This window comes from Cupressus sempervirens, chromosome 11 (assembly GCF_028749045.1).
Source record: "Cupressus sempervirens isolate cs-2001-9-10 chromosome 11, ASM2874904v1, whole genome shotgun sequence".
Taxonomy (NCBI): Eukaryota; Viridiplantae; Streptophyta; class Pinopsida; order Cupressales; family Cupressaceae; genus Cupressus; species Cupressus sempervirens.
Window position 1 is genome coordinate 734,385,380 of NC_143128.1, and position 16,195 is coordinate 734,401,574.

A 16,195-nucleotide genomic window follows, 5' to 3' on the forward strand; every position below is an offset into this window, starting at 1 on the left:
TATAGTGTTACTTGGTAGATATTGAATACCTGATGGTACCTTTGGTCGTCGAGTGTACCGTAAAGCCACCCACACCGATCTATACCTCCATTCTTCTTCCCACCACCACCCATCCCAGAAAGTTGGTATCCTCAAGACTCTTTCCCTTAGAGCTTATAGAATTTGTGATGCTGATAACTTACCCCAAGAGCTTGATCATCTGCGCCAAGTTTTTAAGTTCAACGGGTACTCTCATAAGCAAATCTCCAAGGCCCTCACCCAAGCCAAGTCCTCTTATCTTTCTGGCAACAGTCATAAGATCTCCTCTAACCCACCTCCCCTTCTCGCTTCTCTTCCTTTTGTTGAGGGCATCTCCCAAAAAATTGGCAAAATCTTGACCAGAAAGGGCATCCAGGTAGCCTTCAAACCCCTTTCCAAGTTAAGAAATTGTATCCCCCCACTCAAGGATTCAAAAAAATCTCTTCTAGACTCAGGGGTCTACAAGATTGAGTGCTCATGTGGCATGCCCTACATTAGTGAAACTGGTCACTCCGTCATCACGAGGATCCGAGAACACAGTGTTGACATCAAGCATGAGAGGATACAAAAATCCGCCCTAGCTGAGCACTCAACTTCCACCAAGCATCATATTTGTTTGGAGAATACCAAAATCCTATCAAAAGAGGACAATCATTTCAAAAGGAAGTTAAAAGAGGCTATTGCCATTAGCTATCATCCCATTAACCTCAATCGGGATGATGGGTGGTCCATTAACCATTCGTGGCGCCCCTTTCTTGATACCCTTGACAACCTCCATTCGAGCACGCTCAACAAACTCCACCACCCTTGATGCTTTCTCGGTTTCCCTTCTTTCTTGCTCTTCTAGTTCTTTTGTTTGGCGGTTTCCTCTTCTCCTTTTCCCCCCTCTCTTCTCCTCTTTCCTTCTTGGTGCTTGTTTCTTCTTCCATGGTGGGCAGTGTTCTCTCTCTCTCTCTCTCTCTCTCTCTCTCTCTCTCTCTCTCTCTCTCTCTCTCTCTCTCTCTCTCTCTCTCTCTCTCTCTCTCTCTCTCTCTTCTCTCTCTCTCTCCTGGCCACACTTCTTGCTTCTTTCTTGTGAGTGGGTTTTGTGCTTAGGCACCGTGGTTTCTTTTATTTTAGTGTCCTTTTATCTCTAGTATTGTTTATTTTTTCACGTGGTTTTCTCCTTTCTTTTTTGTGCGTCCTCCTACCGATTCTTCTGTTCTTTCCTTGTTATCTAGTCTACTAAGCAGGTAAGAATTTTCTCCTTTATCCCTACATGCATGGCATTTTCCTCCTCCTTATTTATTTTTATTCATTTCTCTATTTAGTTTTGGTCATTTTTATTTTCCTATATTCATAAAAATGGTGTACATATAGATTGTTGTTTTTTTCAGCCCTTTATATATATATATATATATATATATAGGCATATATATCCTAGATATACATATATCTTATTTATTTATATATTTCATTTATAGTATATCGTATTTTTTCTTATATATAGCTATATTATGATCCATTAGCTATTGTAAGTGGTTACATAGCTATACATTACTCATATAGCTATTTTATTATATAATAGCCAATATATTAATAGCTATTATACATACATACATATATATATATATATATAGGCAGGATATATTTTAATTATTGTTTCTATATATATGTAGCTATTTTTTCTGTTTAGTTTCTTTCTTTTAAACCTTTTTCTTTTATTTTTTCTTCTTTCTTATACTTTTTGGTGGGTGTACCTTTTTGCTATTTTTTCTATTTTTTGGTATTGCATGGTTTTACGAGCTTCCCCCTTCTCTTCTTATAATTCTTGAGAAAGGTCCAGTCTGCATATCTTACTACCCTGCACTTTCTTATCCTGATGATGGATCATGTAGTGTGATCCGAAACGTTGATGAAATAAACAAACACAATCAAATCCAAAAAACTTAGTACTTTACAAATGGATTGTGGAAATCTGTTACTGTTAATTGAATACTTTGTTTTCCTTGCTTGCACTTGGTAAACACTACTCATTCCATCACTTGGTAGATACTAGCTTCTCATCACACAGATTGATGAATTAGTAGACACTATGAAGCTTGATGACCACTATCTGCTCGATGAACACCACTAGACTGCACACTATCTATATTCACTCGGTAGCTTCAGGAATGCTCGATGTGAACTGTGAAACTTGGTTATCACTGGATTGATTGGTACACACTGGAGAGTAAGTGATGAGCTCAATAACCATACAAAATTGAATAAGTGTTGTCACTAATGACAAATACAACATAATGCCAAAAATCTCCCTCTTTGGAATTAGTGACAAAAACACTTATAATCCAAGACTTATGTACACTGACATACTAATTTGTTTTTATTTTTCAAAATTGATCTTTGTAATGCTACTATATATACATTTTCACATATCTCCCCCATACATAAGACATAGCATATACATAGTCTCTCTTCCTTTTTATTCTGTACATATATCAGTCTATTTTCTCCACATGTCTCTTATCATCTCTTACTCCCCCTTTTTGACAATAATGCCAAAGAGTTATACAATATATTCAAATAGAGACACCAAAATCTGAGTGAAATTTGGAATGTACCTTGAGAATAAGAGCTAATGTCTTATCCTAGTTGTCTTACAAAATTTTGCAGGTGGAGTGCCACTTGAACTTCTGCTAAAAGTTCAATCATATGATCTGCAATAGAAAAATGGTTATCCTAGACTAATGATTTTGAATATGCAATATGTCTTTGCATTGTGTCCATAACTAGAAGGATCATGTTTTGTATATCTATCAATGTGGACCTGATCTTTGCTTCTTCTCTTAGCAATTCTACCTCCATATCTGACAAAAATATTACCTTAATCTGATGTACTGATGTGCTAAGCTTGAGCTAGGGTCAAGCTGTAGCCTTTGAGCACTAGCCTTCATATCTACATCAATCTTGTTGAGTTTCTCTTTTATTTCCTTAGTAAACTTAGTAACATCACATAACTTAGCAAAAAGTGATGTCACATCGGTGAAAGAATGTTCTAGATTGCTCAAAATTGAAGATAGCTCTACCTAGTTTATGGCAATGTGCTAAGCAATGTGCTCAAGCACCTTATTATCAAAAAAATTCTCTGCCTTCTCAATTAACTTTTCTTGGCCAGATGTATCCTCATTGAACTTATTGATTGCTTCTTCCAATTGTAACAAAATGTGTTGAGGTGAATCCACATCAACACCTATAGCCTTTGTTATTATATTCTTAGCATTCTCAATTATTCTAAACTCTTTATCTCTTTCCTCTCTGAGTTGTTTCTACCTTGCCTTCTATTCCAAAAGTTGATTGACCATTCTCATTTCATCAACTATAGCAGTATCCAGATCTAGCTTAGGAATTACAATTTCCTTGTCCAAATCAATATCTTTATCAATTTTCTTACTAGTAAGTAGAAGTTTTAGGGGTTTCCTTGGTTCTACTTCTAACCTTACTACCTTGGGCTTAGAAATAGAAATAATTGTAGAGATAGTTGGACTTGTAGTGAAAACTTGAATAGTACCAACTGAAGGAAAACTAAGAGAAGTTCTAACTAAATCCAAAAATGATAGACTATCCAAATTTGAAGTAACAATAGGTGGAGCAAAAACTAGAGTACTTACAATAGAAGAACTTACTGGAACAAAAATTGGTCCTAACAAAGCTATAGTAGTCATAATTGTAGAACTGGATGCTTCACATATTATTGATGTAGATGACTTGGGAGCTAATGAAGAGGGTTGTAGCTTGATAGATGAAGTAGTAGACACTCCCATTATTGATACCTAGAGCTGAGAGGGAGCAAATAGTGACCGAATAGACGATGTGTTTGTTGTAGTTGCTATCACATTTGTTGAAGTTGTCTCCAACCTAGATGATGTAGTAGTCTTTGGTGGAGAATGAGGAAGGGAGGCTATAACATGTGCTACTATTCTTACTAGATCATTTTATTCATCTCCTTCCTTGTCTTCCTCATTATCTTCTTCCTCTTTCTCTTCTTCATCATCCTTTATCAACTCTTGACATTCCTTAGCATCAATGGTGACACATGGAATGTTGTCTTCTTCTTCATTGTCACTATCATCATCATCATCCTTAATCTCTACTGGATCTTCACTTGGCTTGTGCAAATGATAGATGTTCTTCCACATGTTTGTTGCATCCCTAACCACATGCTCAATGTCTTTGATTAAAATTAGACATGTGTGGAATCTAATCATCATTTTACCTTCATTTTCTTTCATTGTTGCTTTAACTTCTACATTTGAAAGACTTGGTAGCAATTGCTTCAGTGATTGCTCATATATGTCTTTAGTTGTCTGCACAACTAATTCCCACCTTGGCTTCAATCTTACCAACAATTCATTTGAGATTTGAGGAGAAATCTTATCAGGGGAATATTTCTATTTTCCCATTTTATTGAGTACCAACTCCTCAATTTACATCTTCTCAGCATCTATTCTTGTTTCAAATTTTAGTGCCTTGAAGTTTGTGATGCCTGCACCTTCTTCCATCTATTTCAACCTTTCTTGGAAGGTAAGTGGGGCCTTGTTGAACACAACTTTTCTCACACTTTTCTTCTTTGATCTCCTTGTAAATATAGCTATGGAGGCCTTGGGTGGCTTGGAAATAATTACCCTGCCCTTCTTTTTAACTAGCCCTTCCTCCTTCTTAGATTCCTGCTCTTCTTCTTTAGATTCTTCTTCATCCTCTCCTTTTCCCTTGGTAAGAATGAGAGGGGTACTTTCATTTTTCAACTTGGGTACCTTCCTCTTGCCTTTGCTTATAGCCTAGGGTAGCTTGATTTCAAGCTCAATTCTAGCTTTGGCCTCTTCATAAGTTCCAAAAATAGGTAGCTTTGGATCTACTAGTTCATTTACTAGGGCTTCAATGATATCTTTTGTTTCATCAATGTTAACCTCATATGGGAGAGGTTTCACCCATGCAACTCTAGGCTTGACTGCCTAAATATACACTCTATCACAATCAACCATAAAACATACATCATCTATATAGTCCTCAACAAGTTTAGGAGGAATCTTGAACCTGCTATTCATCTTCTCCTTAAAAACTTCAAAATAATTGTCCATAATGCTATCAAAATTTTCACTCATTTATGCAATAAATTCATTAATCTGATACAAAATTGGAGTGTCTTTCCTCCATATGACTAAACCTTTTGATCGAAAAAACTTTTGAACATAAAAGAAAAGACAAGTTAACAAAGAACCAAATTTACAGGGGTTGTTCTTTGATGTTCTGATGCTATCCATGTTTTTATTCAGCTACTTCAATAATAACTTTGACAGATCAAAATCCAAATTCTTCTTCACAACCTTATATGCCAGATCAATTGCCTCACACAGTACACTATTTAAATGAATGGAGCTATAAATCTTGTATACAATGACGTGAATGTCAAACCTTAATTCCATTTTAGAAACTATGCTAATCTTTAGACCTTTACCATCCCACTTAGCTAGGGTTTTCTTCTAAAGCTCTTCTCAAGGGTTATGGTGGTTTTGGCCTTACTCAGCATAGGGAGACTCGTGATCTTATGAATCATTTTCTTTGTGATCAACACTAGCTATTCTAACCACAGCTGACCATTGTGCACATGACTAAGAATATACCTAATCCACTTAATTTGAAAGCTACTTGGCATATGCAGGATATAGGTTAATCCTTTGACTTCTAAATACTTATGCTCAGGTTTCAACGAACCATCAACACACATTTCTCCTAGGGCACTATCCATCTCTAGGGTTCCAATTTCTTGAATAGAACACTTAAAATGAGTGCAAATATTGTTAATGAGAAGTACCTTTGGAGGAATTTTTGATTGAGGTCTATTAGGGTCCAGTGAATCCACAACTATTGGTACTAACTTGAAATTTGGCGCTTTCCATTTCACACCTTTTACTAACATTGCATAACCTATTTTTGTTTTGCTATTGCTGCTACTCCTAGATGCCATGGTTTCTCAGTAAATGAGAGAAATTCTTTAAAAAATTCTTTGCTATAAATTTGCTCAAGATTGCTTGGATGCACTAGGAAATCGCTTTGCTCTTTGTATTTTGAAGTCATAGTGAAAAATGAAGTCAAAGTCTACACTCTTTGATAAAATTTCTCTATTAATGCTTGGTACCATAATGACGTAGTGTGTGAAAAACTGTCATCCACTCACTATGCTTGGTAGAAGCTTGTGACTCAATGATCAAACAAAACTTTTATTACTCCCAACCTAGCTCGGTTGAGTCTGTGACCAACCTTGCTTAATGAATGCTAATTTCATGTGATCCCTTTGTATCTAAAATATTGATTTGGATCTTCTACTTTCTTTCATTTGGAACTACTGGAGATATGACTTGAAGATATAGTTCAAGTTCCTCCTTTAAGAATCTAATTGGAAATGGTGGAGTCACCCACTTCTTAAGTGACATGGCCATCATTTGAACTGACTTGCTTGGTAGATTTGGGAATCCACTATTGTCTCATTTGTTTCCTAATATTATCAGCTTTAGCTTTCTTTTCATCTTCAACTCTACTTATATTCATGCAATTCTTACCTATATGACCAAGTTTAGTGCATGTATAACATCTTACTATTTAATCCTTCTTTCTCAAGTGATGCCTTACACAATTTATCCCAATGTGTCCATATTCTGCATAATAATGACATCTACACCAAGTATTGTGGTCCCAACCAAATATTGCCTTCATAATTTGTTCAGCTAGATCGAATGGTTTGGATCTGCATTTAGTTTCCTTGTGACCTTGTTTCTTGCATTTGTTACATTTACCTTCAAATTTTGGTTTCTCCTTGCATTCATTGGCTTTATGACCATGTTGACTGCAATTGTAGCATTTTCCATTGAATTTTTCCTTTCCATTGCTCCAACATTTTTTTGATGTATGACCTAACTTACCATAGGGATTGCAAGTAGGTCTTTGATTCCTTTGAGCACCTTGTTTGGAAGATTCACCTTCTTCTTTGTATCCAAGTCCTACTTTACCTTTTTGCCTATAAATATTGTGCTCGCCTTGCTGATTCAATTGATCCATATCTACTTTAGATTTCATCATCCTTTCATTGAGTTTTTTTTTAGAAATTAGATTAGCCTTCAATCTTTCATTGATTTGTCTTTCAGTGATTAAATCATTCCTTAGACTTTCATTTTCAAATCTCAGACTCATGATTTCCTCATTTTCATCAGAAAGTTGATTGATAAGACTTTCTTGCTGAAGGGATTGACTTTGAGTTTCATTATTTCTTGTCTCCAATTGTTCATTTTCCTTATTCCTTTGTTCCAAGATTTCACACAATCTTATTGACATAATTTCTTGTTCTCTTTTCAATTTTCTTACCTCTTCTTGCAGAGAGCCATTCTTTTCTAGGAGTTCTTTGATTGCCTCATTTGCTTCATCTGAACTGCTTGAAGGGAAAAAGTCTTCAATCTTTTCTTCAACATACTAGTGTTCATTCATCTATTTTGCAAGTTCCTTCCTTCTTTTTAGGGATTGGAAAAGATGTTCTTTTGCTTCCTTGAGTTGATCTATGGTCATCTCAAGATCTATCTTTTCATTTTCAATAGCTTTGTCAAGTATGAATATCTCCAATGTCCTTGATCTTTGCTCAAGTTATCAAACTTTATCATGAGAACCACAAAGCTCTAATACTAATTGTTGGAAATAATTAAGACTAGCTAAGTTACTGAGAGGGGAGGGGTGAATTAGTAACTTAAAAAACTTTAAATTAATTCAGCACTTAATCCATTCACCATTCATTCATCTAATATATTGCATGCATAAGAAAGATAAACTTTTATGACACATGAACACAATATTTGGTGACCCAAAAACCTTCTAAATAGAAAGTAAAACTGGTGGGGATGATACCCACAAAACTTCACTACTACAGTATAAAGTTGGCCTGTTAAGGCTTACATTGACCACTTCTGATCATCTGCCCTATTAAGAGCAATTTGGACTACTAGATCCACCTTGTTAGAGGTTTAACAAACATACAATGAAGTATGCACTATGTTAAGAGATTTAAAGAAAGATTGTTAAGTCTACCTTGTTAAAGGATTTAGAAAATTGGTTCACCTATTAGGATGAAATAGTGGATCTAACATACAACTTGATTTTTGATTAGATCCTTGAAGTATAGATCACCTCTTGTGATTGGTATAACTTTATTGCTCCTTGTAGACCTTGTTGAATACTCTACTCTGCTACTGATTCGCATTTACTCTTCTCAAAGCATTACATGTCCATACTTCCATATATTCCTTCGTTCATGCATACATTGCGAATGATACAATACATTATATATATATATATCATTCCAATATTTACAATTACAAGGTTGGCTAAAACACAAGTGAACAAAATATTACTGAGTCGACCAAATAGTAGAAACTCAAGTTCTATAAGCTGACTTGGTGAACTTCTGATACTCGATGTCTATTGCATTACTTGGCATCATCATACACTCAATAGAAGTAGAGGTGTTGTCCATACTAATCACACAACATAGCTTTGAACTCGATAACCATTGGAGACTTAGTAGATATAGTGTTACTTGGTAGATATTGAATACTTTATTTACCTTGCTTGCACTCGGTAAACACTGCTCATTCCATCACTTGGTAGACACTGGCTTCTCATCACACAAACTAATGACTTGGTAGACACTATGAAGCTCGGTGACCACTATCTACTTAGTGAACACTACTAGACTACACACTATCTATATTCACTCGATAGCTTTAGGAATACTCAATGTGAACTGTAAAACTTGGTTATCACTGGATTGCTCAATAAACACTGGAGACTAAGTGATGAGCTCAGTAACCATATAGAATTGAATAAGTGTTGTCACTAATGATAAATACAACATAATGCCAATAAGATGATAGAGTTGAATTGAACAACATAGAAGTCATCTACAATGATGTTAAAAAATTAGTAGAAATAGTAGTGAAAATGGCTCAAGAAAAGGCACAATGGATAGAGATAATCATCATTGAGGATGGAACCCCTACTACTGTGTCTGAAAAATGTGGACAAATAGAAAACACATTTCTATGAATCCTTATACTTGAAATCCTTCAAAATAATACCATGAAAAATCAAGATATCAAGAATTGACTCATAGCTTCCTATCATCAATGTGCAAATACCTTCAAAAGTTTGAAGTGGTGGCTCTCATATGAAGGTCAGTCTTGGTCTTCACAAGTACATCCAGTGAACAAAAGATTCAGAATTATCATAAACATGCAAGATATCTCCAGCTCACCAATAAAGCTTTAAAAATGTCTATAATAACTATGGCATAAGAAATCATCATGATCGTAGCAAAAGAAATCATCCTATCAAAATGAAGAAGGAGGACTCCTTTATATATCAATCCAAAGAGACATTCCCAAGTTGGAGGGAAAATGAAAATTAAATGAAAGGGTATGACCCACATAAAAGAACGTGCAATTAACATTTAATTAAGAGATGTGGAGTGTAACACTCCATAAAAATTATAAGATGAGGGGTTTTTTTATTTAATTTAAATGTAAAATAATCCTTTTCTTATAGAATAAAGTGTGTGATAGCTATTTAATTTTTATTTTAAAATAATAATTGTTGCATATAATATTAAGTGAGGGGGAGTTTTATTTAATTAAAAGGGAGAAAATTCCTTTAATTAAATAATACAAAAATCAAGATGATCAAACCATTTATTTAAGATAATCAAATAAATGAATTCTAATTTCATCGAGAAAATTGATATAAAATAATAATGTTTAATTAAATAATTCAAATAAATTGAATAATTCAAATAATTTAATTTGATAAAAGGAAATGATGATTCAAGCTTGAGATAAATTATGAAACTAGGGCACATCGTCAAGGTGACCATTTTTGTGTACTTACATTTGCCCATCTTTGACTAATGTGTGTCCACATACATGACAAGCACATTGCATCAAAGAACCATAAGATAAAGTGTGTATAAAGATTGATCTATGTCAAAAATATAAAGATTAAGCATCCAACTCTTGTTCCCTCAACATTCCATCAAGGGTCTTACAGTGCCTGAAACACAAAATAACGCTACAATTCTTATAATTATAGGTTCGCCCAAGGATTTTTCAGCAAATATAAAATTCATGAAATATATATAAAGGAAAAAGAAAAATATCAACACCCAAAAAATGACAAATCACACATTAACTTTCCCCAAGTACAATAATCATCTGCCCCAAGCTAGGCAGAAAAGATTGATAGATTTCAAATCAGGTTGGCAAACAATGAAGATCAATAGATTGTTCCTACTCCCTTGGGATTGAAATTGATATGATAGAGAGGCTAAGCAAGAACAAGATAGATATGATCAAATCAGAAAAAAGGTTCATGATGAAAGATAAGCAAGATATAGATCAAGAAACCAAGGTTAAATCACCAAGCATGAAAAGCATGCCCCAAATCAGAAGAAAGAAGGAGGGTGAATGAAAGACAAGAATATGGAAAGAAGAAGATGGGAAAATGCCTCAAAAACCATCAACTATGCAAGATAGAAAATTTTGATTGAGATCATGAACAAGAGACACGTACTAAAAAAAGTACAGTCATGATCACAATTGATAGTAAAGAAAAGATGAAGGAGACCTCCAAAAGGTAAACAAACAAATCAAAACCTCCAAAAAGACAAGGGGATAAGATGCATGTTCAGGTCCATATGATGCTTCTATCTATTTTATGTACTTACTCATTTTAGCCATGATTAAGATCCTAGTTGTAATCATTCAGCCGAGCTACAAAACCTTCACTAGTTGGAACCATGAAGATATGAATGTAACTCTATCGAAAAGATCACACAATCATCACTAATCACCAAATTAATCTAAAGATATGAATGTAATCAAAATCCTCCCACAATAATCACTTGTTACCAAGGCAACTATGATGATATGAATGCGATCTGGTAGTGTTGAAAAACATTGCAAGTCTTGAGATTGAAATCACACAAGCAAGAAATCAATAAAAAATTTGTCTCATGGTCCATGGTTCTCTCAATATACATCCAAAGAGAACCACAAAGACACTTATTGAAAATCAATACTAATCAAATCACTTATAAAAAAATAAACCACATGCCCCTAGTGCAAAAATGATTAGGGAGGGAATAAAAACATGCAGATATAGTGCAATAAACATATATATAGAAATGAATAGTTAGCATACAAAGAGAGATCAAAGTATAGCTCAACGTTAATTATAAACTAAAGTGTGATAATCAACAATAAGTTCTGAGGAAAAGTTCAAGATCTCACAAGTAGTCAAGGATCACAAGACAAGACTCCCAAGGTAGTGTTGAGGAACATTGTTTTGGTGTTTAAGATATTTAAGGAATGCTATTGTTGATATTGAAAAATACCGTTTTCTTTTCTTTTTTTCTTTTATATTTTTTTTTTTGGAAAATATCACTTTAAAAAAAAATAAAGACCCATAAATATGTATAGATGCCCTGAGCAAGAATGGACATCAGGGATAGAAAATGAAGCACATTGATAGAATCAGGGAGATGATCTCCCTCAAGTGTAGAAAAAAAATTTGAACCCAATCCAAAAGTAGTTGTAATAATAAAAGGACCTAACCAATTAGGCTAAAATCTTCCTCTTTGAGCTCTATTTTTGTGATTCTTAGGATCTCACACAAAACAAGATCTCACACTAAAAATTCTCTAGGGAAAACTTTCTTATTATAAGTCTTAGACGATCTTTTATGATAAAATCTCATGTGATCAAATGAAGCTTTTCTCTTCTCATCAAGTAACTAAAGTTCTTGTAATCTCATAACATTGTAGTCTTCATTTGTCACTAATATGTTAAGAGTAACCCTCAATGATGGAATCTCAACCTCTAAAGACTCAAGATTGTAAATATGAATAACATCCTCATTGGAAACTAAAGAATTAGAGGCTATCAAGTTCCTCTCAATTTCTCTTGAATCATAAAGTTGTCCAATAACTAGAGAATCTAACTCTTGAGGAATGTGTGAGTTCAAAATCTCATTAATTGTACTACATTGAGCATCATAAGCATGAATCATATCAATACCCAAATCAACTGTAGAAGGCTCTAAAAATAAATCCAGTTCATACTTATTTGGATATGTTCTTTCATTAATGTTTTCTATATCTGAATCATTTTTAATTTTTGAGGTAGAAGCTTCATTAACCAAACCATGTCTATCTCCCCAAAGAAGATTAGTAAAAGGGATCAAATTATCACATATATCATGTTGATCAAGTATATACACTTCCTCATCGTCATCATCATAAACATCAAAGATGGGTCCATCATTATTTAAATCCAATTTCTAACAACAATTTATTCTTCCTCTTCTTCCATAGGAAGTAAAGGTTCAACCAAAGTATCACACTCAATCTTAGTAAAAGAAGAGGATTTCATCTCATGTGATGATAACTCATATGAATGAGGTGAAAATGGAAGAGTACCAATATAATCCATCCTATATTCTCCCTTTCTTGTGTCATGATATTTGATTTCATTTTTACAAAGTTTGAAATTGGTGTGTATCTCATTTGAAAATTTTGAAGAAACAACCTCACATCCCTCTATTTCATTGTTAAGTGTCTTGGATTTTGTCACATATACTACGAGTTCTTCAACTTTCTCATCTAAAACTCTATCCAAAGGTATATGTGATTCTACTGAAATATTATTAATAGCCAAAGTATTAACTCCTAAAATAGACATCTCGATCCCATTATGTGGAAATGTAACACATTGATGATATGTGGAAGGAACAGCTTTCATTTCATGTATCCAAGGTCTACCCAATAAAATTTTATAAGAAAGGGTACTAGTATCAACCACATGAAACAAAATATCACTCTCAAGCGACTCAATTTGAATAGGTAAAACAACCAATCCATTAGAATGTCTTGCATTTCCATCATAAGCTCTTATAGTAACCTTCTGTCTAGTATCAATATCTTGCTCTAAATATCCCAACTTTTCAAGTATGTTGAAAGGAAAAATATTCAACCCGACACCCCCATCTATCAGCACACGTCTAACAAGAGTTATGTGAATCATGACCTCAATATATAAGGCAAGATTATGTAGATGATTCAAATCCTTATCATTTTCCTTAATTGAAACCATGTTGATAACATTATTTGCATTAGAATATCCATAATTTTGATTGGAATAAGTATAATTCACTTGAGCTTTCCCATTCTTAGATGATTCACCCTTTTCATACTTAGGCAATGGATCTTTATAACTTGATGATCATTATTAGTAGCATGAATAATACCATCAATTGTTGACTTTCCATTATCAATCAAATTCTAAATATCATGTTTTAACCTTTGACAATTTTCTATAGTATGACCAGTTTTGCTTTGATGCTATTTATAATAGGCATTATCATCCCAACATGGACCCTTTACAAGTGGTGATTTCCAATTCTCAATCAAAGTTAAAATCTTGCTATCAACCAACCCTTTCAAAACATCCTCATAAGGTCTACTAATATTTGTAAAATTTCTTCTCTCTTGAGAGTTTTTATTATTGGAGCTAGAATTGCCTCTATCATTCTGTTGAGAAGGTGCCTGAAGTTTCACAGCATGGATGCCATTTGATAATCTAAAAATAGCTTGACCACTGGACTTGGAAGTGTCAACTACACCATCATTAACCACATGTTGATTTCCTTTATAAGAATTACTCATATTCTTATTTCCATTATTGTGGTTACTCTTGTTGCTATTATGCTTGATAATTCCTTGATTCTTCAAAACATCCTCAATACAAAAAGTTGTTTCTACCATATTATGAAAATGCTTAAACACCCATTTACCAATTTTATTTCTCAATTTAGGAACCAAATTACTCACAAGTATATCAATTTCTATTTTTCTAGAATTCCTCTAGAGTAAAAAGAACATAACTTTCTCCATCTTTGTAAAAAGGTAACAAAAGGTTCTCCTTGATCTTGTTTGAGGTTGCATAAATCCAACATAGAAACTAGTTTTTGAACATTGGAAGAGAAGTGTTGGAAAAAAATTTGAACAAGTTCCTCAAAATTCTTAAGTGGGGGAGTAATCTTAGTGAACCATTCCATAGCTTGGCCCTTTAAACTCATAGGGAACAATCTCATAAGATAAGCATCTTGATGTGAAAAGTCCAAGCTTAAAACATTAAATCATCTCACATGATCACTAGGGTCTCCATTCCCATCATACTTATCATAATGTCAAAATTCTATATTCTTAGTGAATTCAACCTCTAGAATACTCCTCTCAAAAGGTAGAGGGCACTCACTCTGTAGAGAAAATGGAATCTTAGGTGTAAGTTTATCCATTAACATCTTCATATTTTTCTTAGTTTGTTCTTGAAATAAAGGATCTTGTCTCTTGATATTCTTATTAACATCAAAATTATAAGGTACTTGAACACATTTATTGATTAAATCCATGAATTATTTATCCTTATTAATCTAAATATATCAATTCATGTACTTGTGAAATTTTGGGTCTTGCTCTAATAAATCATAATCCACACCAAAACCATATGTAGTAAATTGAGGATACTGTTATAAATTGCTTGGAGGAGAAATTTTCCTTTATTGATATCTAGGAGGAGGAGATGGTTGTCTCCTATTTCCCTTAGGAGATTGTGAAGGTGGCATATGCCTAGTAACTCTTGGAGGAGGAGAAGGAGGTGGAGAACCACTACCACTACCAAGCAAAAGTAGATCACTAAGTTTCTAATGGGCTATTTCATAAGCTTTCTTTTCTACCTCACATTGTATGAATGCATCCATGTAAGCTTATTTTTCTTGCAAAAGACATAGAAATCTCTATTCATCACCTCTAGGAGATCTAGGAGATGGAGAAATATTATCCCTCTGAGCAAGAATATCATTAACCATTTTTTGAGCCATGTCTTTAGCCATATTTCTTTAGCTTGTGCTTCCATATAAATCTTACTAACTTTACTAAACTGACCATTAGAGGTTCTTGGAGTTTTTTTGACAAATTCTTGAGATTAAACCAAACTTTCATTGATCTGTTGTGCTACTTGTTTCTCTTGTTTCTCCAAGTATGCTATCTTTTCCAATTAATCTTATTTTATGTTATCATCCATTAGGTGAAAATATTTAGGTGACAATCTAGGAGGAGTAATAAATGGAGAGTAGTGATTATTTCCTCCATGTAAATCTCTATCAAAATCATTTGTTGAGGTAGTTCCATAGGTATCCTCACAAGTTTTGCAAGGTCCCAAAGGTTCAACTCCATGTTGCCTCAATAATCTATCATTCATCATGTCATCCATGTTTTCATCTTTGTTTCTAGTGAATACCATGTCTTGCTCAAAAAGTGAAGAGGCCCTTGATATGTACAATTCACTAAGATGACTAGAAGGAGTAAACTCAATTTTTGTTTCTCCCTTAGGTGATTGATCAAAGACAGGTTCTTTTCCTTTACATTTTTGTTGAGTTGGAACTAAGGGTAATTGATCAAACTTAACTTGAGGTTATTTACCATGACTCACTTGAAACCTATTCATAACCGGCATGAGAGGGAAAACACTAGTAAATACGAAGACTCCAAGAAATGTTGGTATCACTCTAGGGTAGTAAAGTAATCTCTTGGCAAGTTAATAATGTGTAATAATGTAATTGTCTCTCACTCTCATTAACTCAATCAGCCAATAGAGGTCTCATGATTGGTTCACACAATATGCCACTATTGGTCTTACAAATGCGAAATTATCCAAGAGTTGTAATGTTCTGTAATAAAAATTTAATAATATGAGACAAATTGATATGTTTAGACAAGTGAATACCCACAATCCAAGGATGAGATCAAAGAATCCCAAAGAAAAACTTCTTCACTAGGGAAATCTCTAACTTAGCAAGTTTTGATGTCGGCAACAAGATAAGACAAGATTTACTAATTGAAAGATAGCTATGATGCAAGGAACCAAAGTGTCAACAAGTTTAGATGCTCAAGATTAGGTACAGAATGGTCAAATCAACTCAAGAATGACAAAAAAAAGGTTACCCTAGAGTTTTATTAATGAATTGAACTCTCCAAATGATGAATTCTAACTAT

The 16,195-nt window shown here is 33.9% G+C and overlaps 1 pseudogene; it reads right to left on the reverse strand.

The window, feature by feature from the left end:
• Positions 1 to 178: 178 nt before the first annotated feature.
• Positions 179 to 16,195, reverse strand: part of LOC149531723 (uncharacterized) — a 28,127-nt pseudogene continuing 12,110 nt past the window's right edge.